This window comes from Tenrec ecaudatus, chromosome 10 (assembly GCF_050624435.1).
Source record: "Tenrec ecaudatus isolate mTenEca1 chromosome 10, mTenEca1.hap1, whole genome shotgun sequence".
NCBI lineage: Eukaryota > Metazoa > Chordata > Mammalia > Afrosoricida > Tenrecidae > Tenrec > Tenrec ecaudatus.
In genome coordinates this window covers 39,969,785-39,983,758 of record NC_134539.1, presented here as the reverse complement: position 1 = coordinate 39,983,758, position 13,974 = coordinate 39,969,785, and positions in this window count along the sequence as shown.

Genomic DNA, 13,974 nt, shown 5'->3' with positions numbered 1-13,974 from the left:
AGTAATCACTGAAGATATGGGTGCAATAGCAAAGTATGATGAGGAAAGTAGATGGTATCTGGCTAGCATAAAGAATCATTCCTGGGACTTAACTTCAAATAAGCAGCCATTTAAGTGAGCTAAATCCACATGGAAGATGCCTACCAGCTCATGGGAACCAATGATTGTAAAAAATAAAATCCAAGACCAGAGACAGGAATTGTAATAAAGCTTAAATTCTGAGCACTTGATTTACAAAATGCTATGGATAACAGTGAAAGCCCAAAATCTACTTGCAGAGTTGCCATGCAGACTAATTCTCCACTGACCTCCCTGGGGCCATCAACCAGATACATGAAGAGTTTGTCCTCACACGCTGAGTGCATTTGAAAGTGGAAGACTACAGATATAAACTCCCTGCCATTGAATCAATTCTGACTCATAGAGACCCTATAGAACAGAGTAGAACTGCCTCTGTGGGTTTCTGGAGAATATAAATCAGTGGTTCTCAACCTTCTTAATGCCATGACCTTTAATACAGTTCATGTAGTGGTGACTTCCCAACCATAAAATTATTTTCCTTGCTACTTCATAACTGTAATTTTGCTACTGTTATGAATTGGGCAACCCCTGTGAAAGGGTCGTTTGATGCCCAAAGGGGTCACGCCCCACAGGTTGAGAACCACTGATATAAATGATCAAAATTTACTGTGACAGTGATTGCACCATTCTTTTCAATATATTTAAACAATTGAATTGTATTATACACAAAGTATATGGTAATGAAAGAGTTAAAAATAACTCAAGAAAATAGAAGTCCACAACTGGACTAATAGAAAATAATCATGATAAACAGAGAAAAGATTGAAGCTGTCAAGCATTTCATTTTTCACAATCATTGCTGAGGAAAGCAAGAGCCAAGAAATGAAAAAAATGTATTGCATTAGGTAAATGTCCTGAAAAATACCTCTAGCTAAAGAGCTAAAATTTCATTTTGAAGATTAAGGTGCCCCAGAACCAAACCAAGCTATTAATTGCCTTGTATGCATCTCAAATGATAACAATGAGAAATGATCATTGGAGAATGGATGCGTTTGAATTATTGTATTGGTAAAGAATAATGAAAGTACCATGGAGTTCTGGAATAACAAATAAATGTGTCTTAGAAGTAGTTAAAATGCTCCTTAGAACAAAAGATGGTGAGACTTCATCATACTTGGAGGAAAACAACATAGCTAGTAAGGTAAAAAAAAAGAGGAAGATCTCAAGGCAGTGGGTTGATCAGCTCTTGAAACAATGGGTGCAAACATAGCTCTGATGGTGAGGATAGTGCAGGACTTATGTTTTATATGTAGTCATTATGAGTCAGAATCAACGTGGGGACATCCAACAACAACAGCATGAATTTTATATATATATATGCAAATGCATATAATGCTAATTTGATACCACTAGGAAGTGATAAAATATGACATATTGCTGGAAAGAGAATAGAAAGTCAATATATTCCTCAAGGGCAATGGAATTCTAGGGATGAGACAGAGTGGTATTGAATATCAAGAAACTATAAATCTATATAAAATGAATAAATATCAAATCAGATACACCATGATGAAGACATTATTCAGGCTGAAAGGAGGAAGAAACAAATGTAATATCAATAAAGGTATATTCAGCATAATCTCTGGCAAAATTGGAGAGTGCATGATATTTAATAAAATCAATTATAAAACTGACAGTATGCATTTTTTAACATTCTATATATCTGGTAATTTAATTCTACTTATTAAATATATATTATAATCTCATATGTTCTGCTACAATTTAATCTCTATACAAAGTAATTAAATAAATATCATCATTTGAATTCAGTTTGACAGAAAAATTTGCAGCAAATGAATGAAGCCTTTGAAAGAAGTGATATTCAATTTATGAGCTAGTATTATCTATCCTAGAAAGTTAAGAAGGAATGGAAATATTATGCATGTATCTAAGATGGTAAGAAAATATTATGCTATATATTCTGAGCAAACAAAAAATGTATTAAAATGTTGTATGGGGAAGGGTTTGGGGGAAAAGAGAATATCAAGGAGTTCAAGAAAGAAAAAATGCTTTGAAACTGATAGTGGAAGCAATTGAACAAACCTGTTTGATGTGATTGAACTATGGAATGCATGATGTCTGGACCAGCACCTATCCCATGAAATGATTTTGAAAAATACAAAAGGTTGTAGTTGACTGTAACAGAGCATTGCTTTTATTCTTTGCTGTAAAATGTCATTGGGGGAACAATGAGGCTTTCTACTCCCCAAAATAATTAGTCTTGGAAGCCCAAATGGGCAGTTCTACCCTGTCCTATAGGTCACTATGAGTCAGCATAGACTCTATGGCAACAGTTATATAAAATGCTATCTATGTTACTTCTTTGAAAATAGAACTTATACCTGCCAAATGGAAAGATGCTCAGCAAACTTAACTGCATAGAAAGCAACTACATTAAAATAGAGGATGGAGCTTTCCAAAGATTCTCATATACCTAAGAGAAGTACCAATTCGACCAGAAGTGCATAACCATCAATGTACCTTCATGGTGCATGGGCTGTTACCCAAAAGGTCAGCTGTGCAGAACCACCAGACCCTTCATGGGAGAAAGAGGAGAACAGCTTCTACAAAGATTTAGAGCCTCAGGAGCCCTGTGTAGCAAGTTTACTCAGTGCTATAGGGTCGCTGTGAATCAACGTGATGCCCATGAGTTTGGTTTTGGGATGACCATTAAAAAAATAAAGCATGGGGATACACCAATTAGCTGCCACAGAGTGAAAAAGGCAAAGTTGCTAGAAGGAAAAAACAACATTATAAATAAACTATTTGATCATGAACAATTGTACTGTATATTTGCTGAAAGCAAATTTGAAGCACTTTCTGATGAAGATCAAGGATTGTAGCCTTTAATATGGATAACAAATTAATGTAAAAAAATCTTCAACACCATGGGGCAGAATCAATTCAATGACAAATCGGGTTCTTCTTATCTCTCTCTCTCTTTTAAGAATTATCTGAAAACCATAAAAAGGATCTGAGACCTTGATATAATAAAAGTGCAGTACTGATACTGAGGGAAGTTTTTGTCCCTTCCTGTCTATTGACTTTTTTTTTTTGAGTCTGCACTTCATTTTATTTGTTTTTGTTTCTAAATCATTTTATTGGGGGCTCTTACAACTCTTATAACATACCATATATCATTTGTGTCAAGTATATTTGCACATATGTTGCCATTATTTCCAAAACATATTCTACTAGAGCCCTTGGTATAAGCTCCTCTTTTTACCCCTCCCTCCACCAAATTCCCACCTACTTGAATCTTTGATTAATTACATATTGTTATTATATTTCATATCTTACACTGTCCGTTGTCTCCCTTCCCCCACATTTCTGTTATTTGTCCCTTTGAGGAGGGCTATATATCAAACCTTGTGATGGGCTCCCCCACCCTTCCCCTTTCCCCTCTTTGACCATCCCTCTACCCTCATAATATTGCTGATCCCACTACTGTTCCTGAGGGGTTTATCTATCCTAAATTCCATATTCCCAGAGCTCCTATTTGTACCAACGTGTGTTCTCCAGTCTAGATAGATTTGTAAGGTAAAATTAGCTCATTGTAATTGGAGGGAGGAAGCATTTATGAACTATAGGAACGATGTGTGATTCGTCTATACTGCACCCTGGTTGAATCATCCCTTCCTTATAACCTTTCTGTGGGGTGATATCCAATTGTCTACAAATATGCTATAGACCTCCACTCACCCTCATACACATCGATGCAGTTGTTTGTTTTGGATATTTTGATACCTGATATCTGATCCCATCAACACCTCACAAGTTAGTGTGCTTCATCCGTGTGTGGTTATTTGCTTCCCTGTTAGATGGCTGTTTGTTTAACTTCAAACCTTTAAGACCCCAGAAGCTGTATCTTTTGATAGCCAGGCACCATCTGCTCTCTTCATCACATTTGTTTATGCACCCATTTTTTATTCAGTGACCATGTTGGGAAGGTGAGTATCAAGGACTGCCAGGTTATCAGAGTGTTTGGGGATTAAGGGTGGCCTTGAGTAGAGGCCCAAAGTCCATCTGCTATCTTAATACTTAACATTAAATATATATATATATTGGCCTCTGTCCCTTTCATTATAAATTAATATATTTAGATCTATACATGCCTAGATATCCCTCTATGAATAGATTTTACTTCCTACTTCTTTCCTCTATTTCCTTTCACCTTCCTCCTACCTCTCTATCTTGCTCACCCTCCATCCGGCCCTCAGTATTTCCTCTCAGATACATTGCTATTGATAAAACTGCACCAGGCATTATACACCCTCATTGCCATCAATTTTAGATCTCTTGTTGTTCCCTTATCTCTGAGTTTGTTGGCTCCCCACTCCTTTTCCTCCCCCCTCCTCTCCCATGTTCACTTGGAACCACAGGTCCCATTGTTTTCTCCAGATTGTTCCTCCTACTTATCTTATATAGCTAGACATATGGAGAAAGACAATGAAAAACAGACAGACAAGATTGCTCCAGGTCTGAGATCATTCCAAGTCTGACTGCTGACCCAACCTGCCTGGTCCTGGCCATCCTCTCAATCATTCCTACGTTTGAGCCTATTGTTGAAACCACTGTGTCATTGCATCGTGTCAAGGATATCCTTCTACTGTGCTCCCCCACTGCTTTAACAAGCATAATGTCCTTTCCCAGAGTATGATCTCTTAGGATAATGGTTCAAGACTAAATGAAACAAAGTATTAGCAACCTTGCTTCTAAAGAACCTTCTGGCTGTACTTTTTCTAGAAGAGATTTGTTGATTCTTTTGGCAGTCCATAGGGTTTTCAATATTCTTCACCAGCAACATAATTCAAATGCATCAATCTTTTTTAAGTCTTCCTTATTAAATATAAAATGTTCACATGGATGTGAAATGACAGAAAATACCATGACTTGGGCCAGAGGAAGCTTAGTGCTCAAAATAGCATATTTGCTTTTCAATGAATGAAAGAGCTCTAGCAAAGCAGACTTATCCACTGCAATGAATCCTTTGGTCTCTGGACTGCTCTTTCCATGTGCATTGGTTGTGGAGCCAAACAAGATGAAATTCCTTACACAGTATCAATCTTTTCTCCATTCATCATGGTACTTATTGGTTCAGTTATGAATATTTTTGTTTTCTCTACATTAATTTGTAATCCATATTTGAGAGGTGAAATCCTTATTCTTCATCAGCAAGTGCTGCAAATCCTCTCAACTATTAGGGAGCAAGGTTGTATCATCTGATTATAGAAGGTTATTAAGAAACCTTGCCCCCATACCTGATGCCAAACTCCTTCATATAGTCTGGATTCTCTATAGTTGCTCAGCCTACAATTTAAAAAGTATGATGAGTATAATCAACAGCTTTTAAATTTTAAAGCACATAGTATCTCCCTTTTTTTGTACACACACTTGCTCTTGTCCCCTGGATATGTATGAGTGAATACAATGAAGTGTTCAGGAATTCTCATTCTTCTCAAGGCTATCCGTAATTTGTTTTGATCCACACAGTGAAATGTTTTTGCATAGTCAATAAAACACAAGTAAACATCCTTCTGGTGTTCTCTGCTTTTAGTCAAGATCCATCTGATGTCAAAATGTTACGCCTTGTTCCACACCCTCTTCTGAATCCAGCCTGGATTTCTGGTAGCTCCCAGTCAATGTACCGCTGCAATCATTTTTGAACGATTATCGTCAGCAAAATTTTACTCGCCTGTGGTATCAATGGTATTGTTCTATAATTGGTGTATTCTGTTTGGTCACCTTTCTTTGGAATGAGTGAAAATTTGGGTCTCTTCCAGTCACTTGGTAATGTAGCCGTCTTCCAAATTTCTTGGTGGAGACAAGTGTTTCCAATTCTTCCTCAGCTTATTGCAACACTTCGATTGGTGCCCCATCATTCTTGTCGACTTGTTTTTAGTTAATGGCTTCAGTGCAGCTTGGATGTCTTCCATTTGCACTATTGGTTTTTACTCATGTGCAACCTCTTGAAATGTTTGATTGCTGGCTTATTTCATACAGTGACTGTGTGTGCTTTGCATCTTCTTTGGATACTTCTAACATCACTTAAAATTTTCCCATATAATCTTCCAATATTGCAACTCAAGGCTTGGTTTTATTCGAGTTCTTTCAGCTTGAAATAGGTTGGTCCTCTCCTTCTCCCCAACTCCCCTACCTACAGGTCTTCACATATTTCATTAAAACACTTCACTTTGTCTTCTCCACCTACTTCTTGAAATGTTATGCTTACCTCCTTTATGCTATCATTTCTCCTACTTTCCCTTATTTTACCTTGAAGAGCATATTTTAGAGTCTATTCTGACATCCACTTTTCTTCTTCTTGCTGGCTTTTTAATGACCTTTTCTTTTTTGTGTATGATATTCTTGATGTCATCCCACAGCTCATCAGACTTCTGTCATTAGTATTCAAAATTCAAGTGGGATAAACTCACAGTTGCATCTTGGCTCTCATAGACTTTTGAAATTTTTCTTCAGTAAACTTACAGATGAGCAATTGATAGTCCAGTCCACAGGCACTCCTTAACCCTAGTTTGAGTGATAATAGTGATTTTATTCTTTTCCTATTTTGACAATTATAGTCAATTTGATATCTGTGTATTCCACTGGAGAAATCCTCCTACATAGTTGCTTTTGTGTTGCTGAGTAAAGATATTTACTCTAGAGAAATCACTGATTTTTCAAAGTTCTATCAAAGAAGTCCATCTTTGTTTGTAGCATGTCTTTCCTATTTGTTTCCAATTTTTGCATTCCAATCACCAACAATTATCAATGCATCTTAATTGCATGTTTCATCAATTTCACACTGAATATGTTGGTAAAATCATTCAACTTCTTCATCCCTGGCTTCGGTGGTTTCTGTCCTGTTGACCTTGTATTGGGCTGCTAATCAAAGGTCATTGGTTCAAAATTACCAGTGACTCAAAGGGAGAAAGATTCACATGCCCACTCCAGAAACTCTTCAATTGGGTTACTATCAGCCAGAATGAATTTGCTAGAAATAGGTTTGGTTTATTCTTCAGAGGGTCTCTAAATCTGATGTGATAAAGTCAAAGATGTAATTAGTCTTTCCTAGACTTGCTTTAATTTTCTCTAGCTTTAAATTTAACTTGCATAGGAGAAATTAATTGTTTGATTCACAGTTGAGCCATGGTATTCTTCCAACAGATTATTAAGTTTCTTCATTGTCTGTTCCCCACAGATATAGTTGGTTTGATTTCTGAGTATTCCATATGGTAAAAGCCTCATGTATAGCCATCTGTTATGTTCTTGAAAAAGGATGTCCCACTGAAAAAGTTTGTTAGTCTTGAAAATCTATCATGAGATATCAACATTATTTTTATTATTAAGGCCATATTTTACAACTACTGAACTGTCTTCTTTGTTTCCAACTTACATATTCCAATCACCAGTAATTATACATTCATTTTGATTGCACAATTGTTCTATTTCAGACTACAGAAGTTGTAAAAAAAACCCTTTAATTTCTTTACCTTGAGAATTAGTGGGTTTTTCCCCCACACATTTTAAGAATAATCATATTCAATGGTCTTCTTTGTATACATATGGGTATATTTCTGTCACTGACAGTGTTGTATTTCAGGAAATATATTGAGAAGTGCCTTTAGACCAGTGTTGCCAGTGTTTTCCAAAGTGGGAGATAGAGTTTTCTGGTAGTACTGGAAAAATCCAGAGAGACTGCAATAGCAGATACCTACACTTTATCCTAAATTATGGGCTATAGTAGAAATACTTTACAAATGTTTGTAATTGCCAGGTGGGGCTGAGTAATTTTGCTTTTGTTCCTGTGAAGGGGGTGGAAGGCCAAATAAGTGTAGGAAATTATACTTTGGTCAATAAATGCAACATATTCCTTTATAATTTATCAAATAGATTATATGATTGTCCTACTCAGAATGGTCAAATGCTCACTATAGATTAGTAAATAAACACAAATAAGCCCGTGGTTACCTTGTTCAATGAGTTTTCTTTCTGTCATGCCAACTATACATAGAAGCACAATCTTTGATGTAGTGAAAAAATATGCAATTGTTTACTACAAATTAGTAAATAATCACAAGTAGACTCATGGTTTTCTTGCTTAGTGAGTAACAGAACAATGAATATATATGCCTTCCAAACTGAGGATTCTTAATCACATCGTATGCATGCAAGGGCTGAATAATGAATAAGAAAGAAGAATTGTAGTCCTGGTGAAAATTTTTATATATTTGTTCTGTCAGAAGAACACCCAAATCTGACTTAGAAATGCGGTTTAACAGGCAGGTGGCAATACTTCATTTCACTTATGTTATCCAGAGGGAGCAGTCCCTAAAGAAGGACGTCATTCTTGGTAGCACAGTGTCAGCACAAACGAGAGGATGCCCAATGAGAAAGACCGAGATCATCACTGCATCAATGAGCCCACACATAACAATGGTTTCAGAACGGCCCAGGGACAGGCAGTGCTTCTGTTTTGTTTTTATCTTGTACGTACGTTTGCAATGAGCTGGAATCAACTTGCTGGCCATAGCAAATAGTCACTTTCAACATCAGGTAAACAAAGCCATGTTTTTGCCCAGGAAAGGGACTGTATTTTCAGAATGATTTTAATGAAATTTATAACATCCAGGTGGATAAAAAGGTACAGAAAATGAGCTGGGCATTTTTTAAGGAAATGATGAGAGAAGAATATTGGCTTTATTTAAATATTGGGGCAGTGGCAGGGTGAAAAAGAAAGGAAGTTATATATTATTAGTATAACATGTAACATTACAGAGAATAACAGAACCTCTGTGTAGAGTTGAAGTTTCGGACATCACCAAAAATTAAATGATGCTTTGAAATACTTAGGACTATTCAAAAGTTGAAATGTTTACCATTGAAGGGTGAGAGGGGAGTTTTGCTTTGTTTTATCATCGCTGGAGTTGATGACAAAGAGATGATATAAACACTTAAAGGGAATTTTTTTAAGATATAATTTTAACACAAAGGAGTTTGGGCATAAGGAAACCATCTCTGTATGATTCTATAATGTTTTGTAAATGACTTTCTTTTTCTTGTATTTAACTCTCTCAGTTCCCCTGTGGCTCTTTTTTCTATTCTTTGTGTATTATAGACTGAGCTGAAACACATTATAGAGGTCTCATCTTTTATGGATCTTTTCCCTCATTTCTGCTAAATCTTCATAAGAATTTATGTACATGGTTTACAAGTATGTACATATATAATCCATTGATCTATTGTTTTATTGCTAATAGCCCAAATTTTTTAAATATCAGGTTTAACAACATGTTTTATGCCATTTTGGAGCACATCTAGTGGGTACGCCTAATCCCATTAAATAGTTGATATCGAGGCATTATGTCACAAATATATGCCCTACATAATTAAACTAGATAGAAATATCTATGATAAGATTATTAGGTTACCATGAATCCTTATTTCTTCATAGTTTATTTAGTTGATAACTATTAGATTTCCAATGATTTGATTAAGATACAAAAGGTGGGTATTTCAACAACTCATAAACATGCTAATGTGAAATTAATACATGTTTAAAAACTGATTTTTTTCTATTTATAAAATCACTATACACATGGTAGAAAAGATGAACATTCAACAAATATAATGATAAGATTTAGACAACCTATAATCTCACCACGAAGACAAAAGTCTGCTTAATCGTTTTAGACAAATTTTAAACACAAAGAAATACAATGAGAGAGAAACAGTGTGGTTGAACTCCAACCGCTTGGTTTCTTAGAATAGAACCAAGTACCTTATGTATGAATTAGATCCCTGCTTTTAAATTTATGTAGCACAGGATTTCCCCAAAATGGCTTCTATTTCAAATCACCACAGCCACTACCTGTGATCCTACATCCAAAATTATGATTGCAAGGAACATTGTGCTGCTATTCCAAGTTACTTTAAGAATTGCCTAACACCTACTGTTGCTACATCCCAAACAGGAGGCTAAAGCTCTTGAGATGAAATTGGAGTTCCTGCAGTGCTTTTAAATATCACATGTCAAATGTATGCGTACAAATATTTGTTTAACTGTTTCATGTTGAGGTCATAGTGGGATTTTCCTCTGAGTGCCTAAGCATTATTTAAAACTTGTTGAAGATGTGTTATTCTGAATTACTGAATATAAACAAAATACAGTATTTGTAATCTTGATAAATAATTAGAAAAAATGTGAATTGGTATATAATATTTAATGTAAGGCTATACATGAATAATGCTAAGGAAAATAGCAGAGCCAACTTACATTTGAAAAGCTTATGTCTTCCCACTTGAAACAAGACAATCTCTAATTAGGTGTAACTTTTTCACTTATTAATCTGACCTTATACATTTGTAAATGCTAACTCCTCAGACAGTAGACCTGGAGGGTACTGTGACCTGAAATAAAATGTTACTAGTGAAACTTTGTTTCCATTTGTAGCAGCTCTGGTGGCACTGCCAGGTACGTATTGTTGGATTGTCATCCAGAAAGTCAGTCGTTCAAGTTCAAGATCATTCTACACGAGAAGACCTAGCTGCTCCTGTGCAGATGGAGAGTCATTGAAATCCTGTAGAGGGTCACCATGAGTCACAGTGGACTCTGTGGATGTGGATTTAGAGTTTGTTTTTAATTATCAGGTAGAAAAATTACATGTTGAATCCTAATTGCTTTCGATCCTATTCCATAGGCTCCATTGCTGAATTTTCTTAACTCTAATTTCTAGATGCATCTTTTCCTATTCCATCTACCACTATTCCATGAAGTCAACTCACTCTCATCCAACCTCTCATCTCTACTGCTAAGGGAACTCCAGGTGGCCATATTTCGTTGTCTATGCTCAATTCCTCTCAAATGATACTCTAATACTTTCATTAATTTTATTATGGAAAATTTAAATAGATACAAAGTAAACAAAATAGGAGTATAAGTTTCAATACCTCATTATCCAGTTTCAATCATTTTCTACATCCTACCATTCTCTTCCCAATTTTATCCTCTACTGTATAACTGTAAGAGTGAAATAACTGTATTTATTGTTTATTATAATAACTGTTAACATGTAATATACCACTTATTTTCAATGATAGAATTTCTGTATCTTTTCTACACAAACGCTCAAACTTGACAATATTTTTTCATTTCTTACTTGTCTTACCATTAAAGGATGATTCAGTAAGGCTTCTGTTATCAAAATTATCAAAGTAAAAAGCCAATTAACATAGGGGATGAGTGTTAAGAGCTATATTATCAATTTATTTTAAAAGTTCTTCCATTGCTTCATTTGGGTGCCATATAAGACCAAGGCCACCATTCTATAATTAAAGTGATGGATAAACCATTTGTCTTCCTTCCACAAATGGTAACCCAAATCTCTTTCCACAGGTCTTCTCTTCTTCCACAGGGATGAAATTGAACATCCTTCTGTCTCATAAGAAAAAATAATAAGAAAGGCTACTGTTCTAAAGTGCATGTTATTTCTTAAGAAAGCTACCATTGCTTCAGATGGCGTTTTTGTAGTGTTGTCTTTTTAATCTCCAAGCATAAACTTTACAAATTAAATTTATTTAACTATAAAGAAAATGGGCTTATGTATCATGAATATATATCATATCTTAAATAATTTTTGAAAATCATATCTCTAATATAGTATATTTTAGTTACTTTGATGTGGACTGTCTGAGGATGTGTGGTAGTAAGCTTGCTAGCTCCTTTAACAAAAGAAGCCTCCTTTATCACTGTTCTGTGGAAGGAAAGCTGGGGAGGTGAAAGAGTCAGCACTAGTAGGATAAAAATAACGAAAGAGAAACCTAGACGGTTGTCAGAGAAGAAAAATGCACTAACAGGGAAATCTATCACATTGGTGAGTAAGTCCCGTGGACATAATGGGAGCAATATCTTCTAGGTAATTAATGGCAGTGTGATCCTCTTGATGGGGCATATAAATAACAATCTTAGGACGAAAAAAGTTTTACTCTCAATTTTAAGACTTCACAAAAGAAAAAAAAAAAGACTTGATACCTTCATTTAAGCAACATAGTACAATCTTTTTTTGACCACTCTGGAATGTTTATTGTTTGGTTATTATGTGGTTTCACTAAAACTAACAAATAGCCTCTAACCAAAAAGCCAACTGCCATCCTGACTCCTAGCAACCATATAGGGCAGGGTAGAACACCCCTGTAGGCTTCAGAGATGGGAACTCTTTTTTCTTTTTTGGGGGGACTAGAACTCTCTAAAGAAGTACAAAGCGTTTTTGTCTGGAGGAGCAGCGGGTGGTTTGGGATGACTTTGCAGTTAGCAGGCCAGTGTGTGACCACTAGGCCACCAGAGCTTCTCACTGCCACGTAGTCAATGCTGACTTATAGTGAACCCCGCGGTATTTCAGAGCCTGTAACTATTTACTGGAGTAGAAAGCCCAGACTTTCTCCCATGGAGCTGCTGGTGGTTTTGAACTACTGACCATGTGGATGGCAGCCTACCTCGTAACCAGGGCTCCTAAACAGCTTGGAAATTTCTGAGTTATTGAAGTGTCTTTGAGGATACCTCCAGACTACACTGAAGAAAATATGCTAATGAGACACCCTTTGGGTGGAAACTTTCCAAGCTAGAAAGACTCATCATGACCTTAGGAAAGGGGGCCTAATTCAGTCAAACTAACCTACTTAATGTGGCCCCCAATACAGGCTCTGGATGAGAAACACTATGGCTTCCTGGTTAGTGACAGTGATACTCAAGAGAGAGCCACATACCCCTTTTTCTACATAAAAGCGCCACATGGGGAATACTAGAAGATATCCTCCTATCCAACTCTTCTTGTGTATCTCTTCTAATAGGAGCCGTGGTGGCAAAGCAATGGTGAACTGAGCTGTGATCTGCATGGCCAGCAGTCTGAAACTGCTAGGAACTCTATGGGAGAAAGACTGGACTTTATACTCCTATAAATAGTTATAGTCTCTGAAAACCTACAGAGGGTTCTCTGGGTTAACATTGACTCCATGGTTGTGGGTTTGGTTTTGATAATATAATAACACTAAAACTATATGAACAGCAATTATCTGAGTTCTGTGGTCATCTAGGGCATTACTTAACTGAAAGAGTAGTGAGAGACAGAGAAACACAAATGAAGGAAACCTGGGGGACCCCAAAATGTATGGTGGACATTCCGTGGGCCTTGTAGGAGAACCAAAAATTTGCAGCCAGTCACCATCTCTGAGATTGATGTGTGATTTGAAGTCTGGTTAGAGGAGGCGCCCTGGGGACTCCCACGTTGGTAGCTGGAATCTGAGTTCTTGAGTGGGTCTAGCAGCCTGAATGATTGCCCTTTGACCTGTGAGGTCAGGTCTTGCTCTGGATGGCTATCATCAGAAGTAGAAATGCTACATATGTAGATTCTGTAAGAACAGAATTGCAACAGAGAAATAATGCTTTGTATTGATTTAATTTCCCCTTAGTATTGAAAATGAGCCTTGGTGGTTGTAGTGGGTTAAGTATAGAACTGCTAACTCCAAGTTCAGCATTTCAAACTCAACCTCCCAAAGGTAAAAGATGAGGCTGTCTGCTCCTAGAAATATCTTCAGTCTGGCACACACTATGGAGTAGTTATGTTTTGTTCTATAGCATTATTATGAGCTGAAATTGACTATAGCACTGGGTTTATAATTTGATGTCAGAGAACTGAGAAGCAGGATGTTTTTTATCCCAATAATTGGTGTGAGAATGAGCTTTTTGCTTGTTGTTGCTTTTAGCCCCAAAAGATTTGTGTTAGTCTGGGTAGACTAGAGAAACAAATTCATGGAGACTCATGTTTATAAGACAGAGCTTTATATACAAGAGCAATTGGATATAGAGAAAACATCCCAGCTTAGTCCAGATCAAGTCCG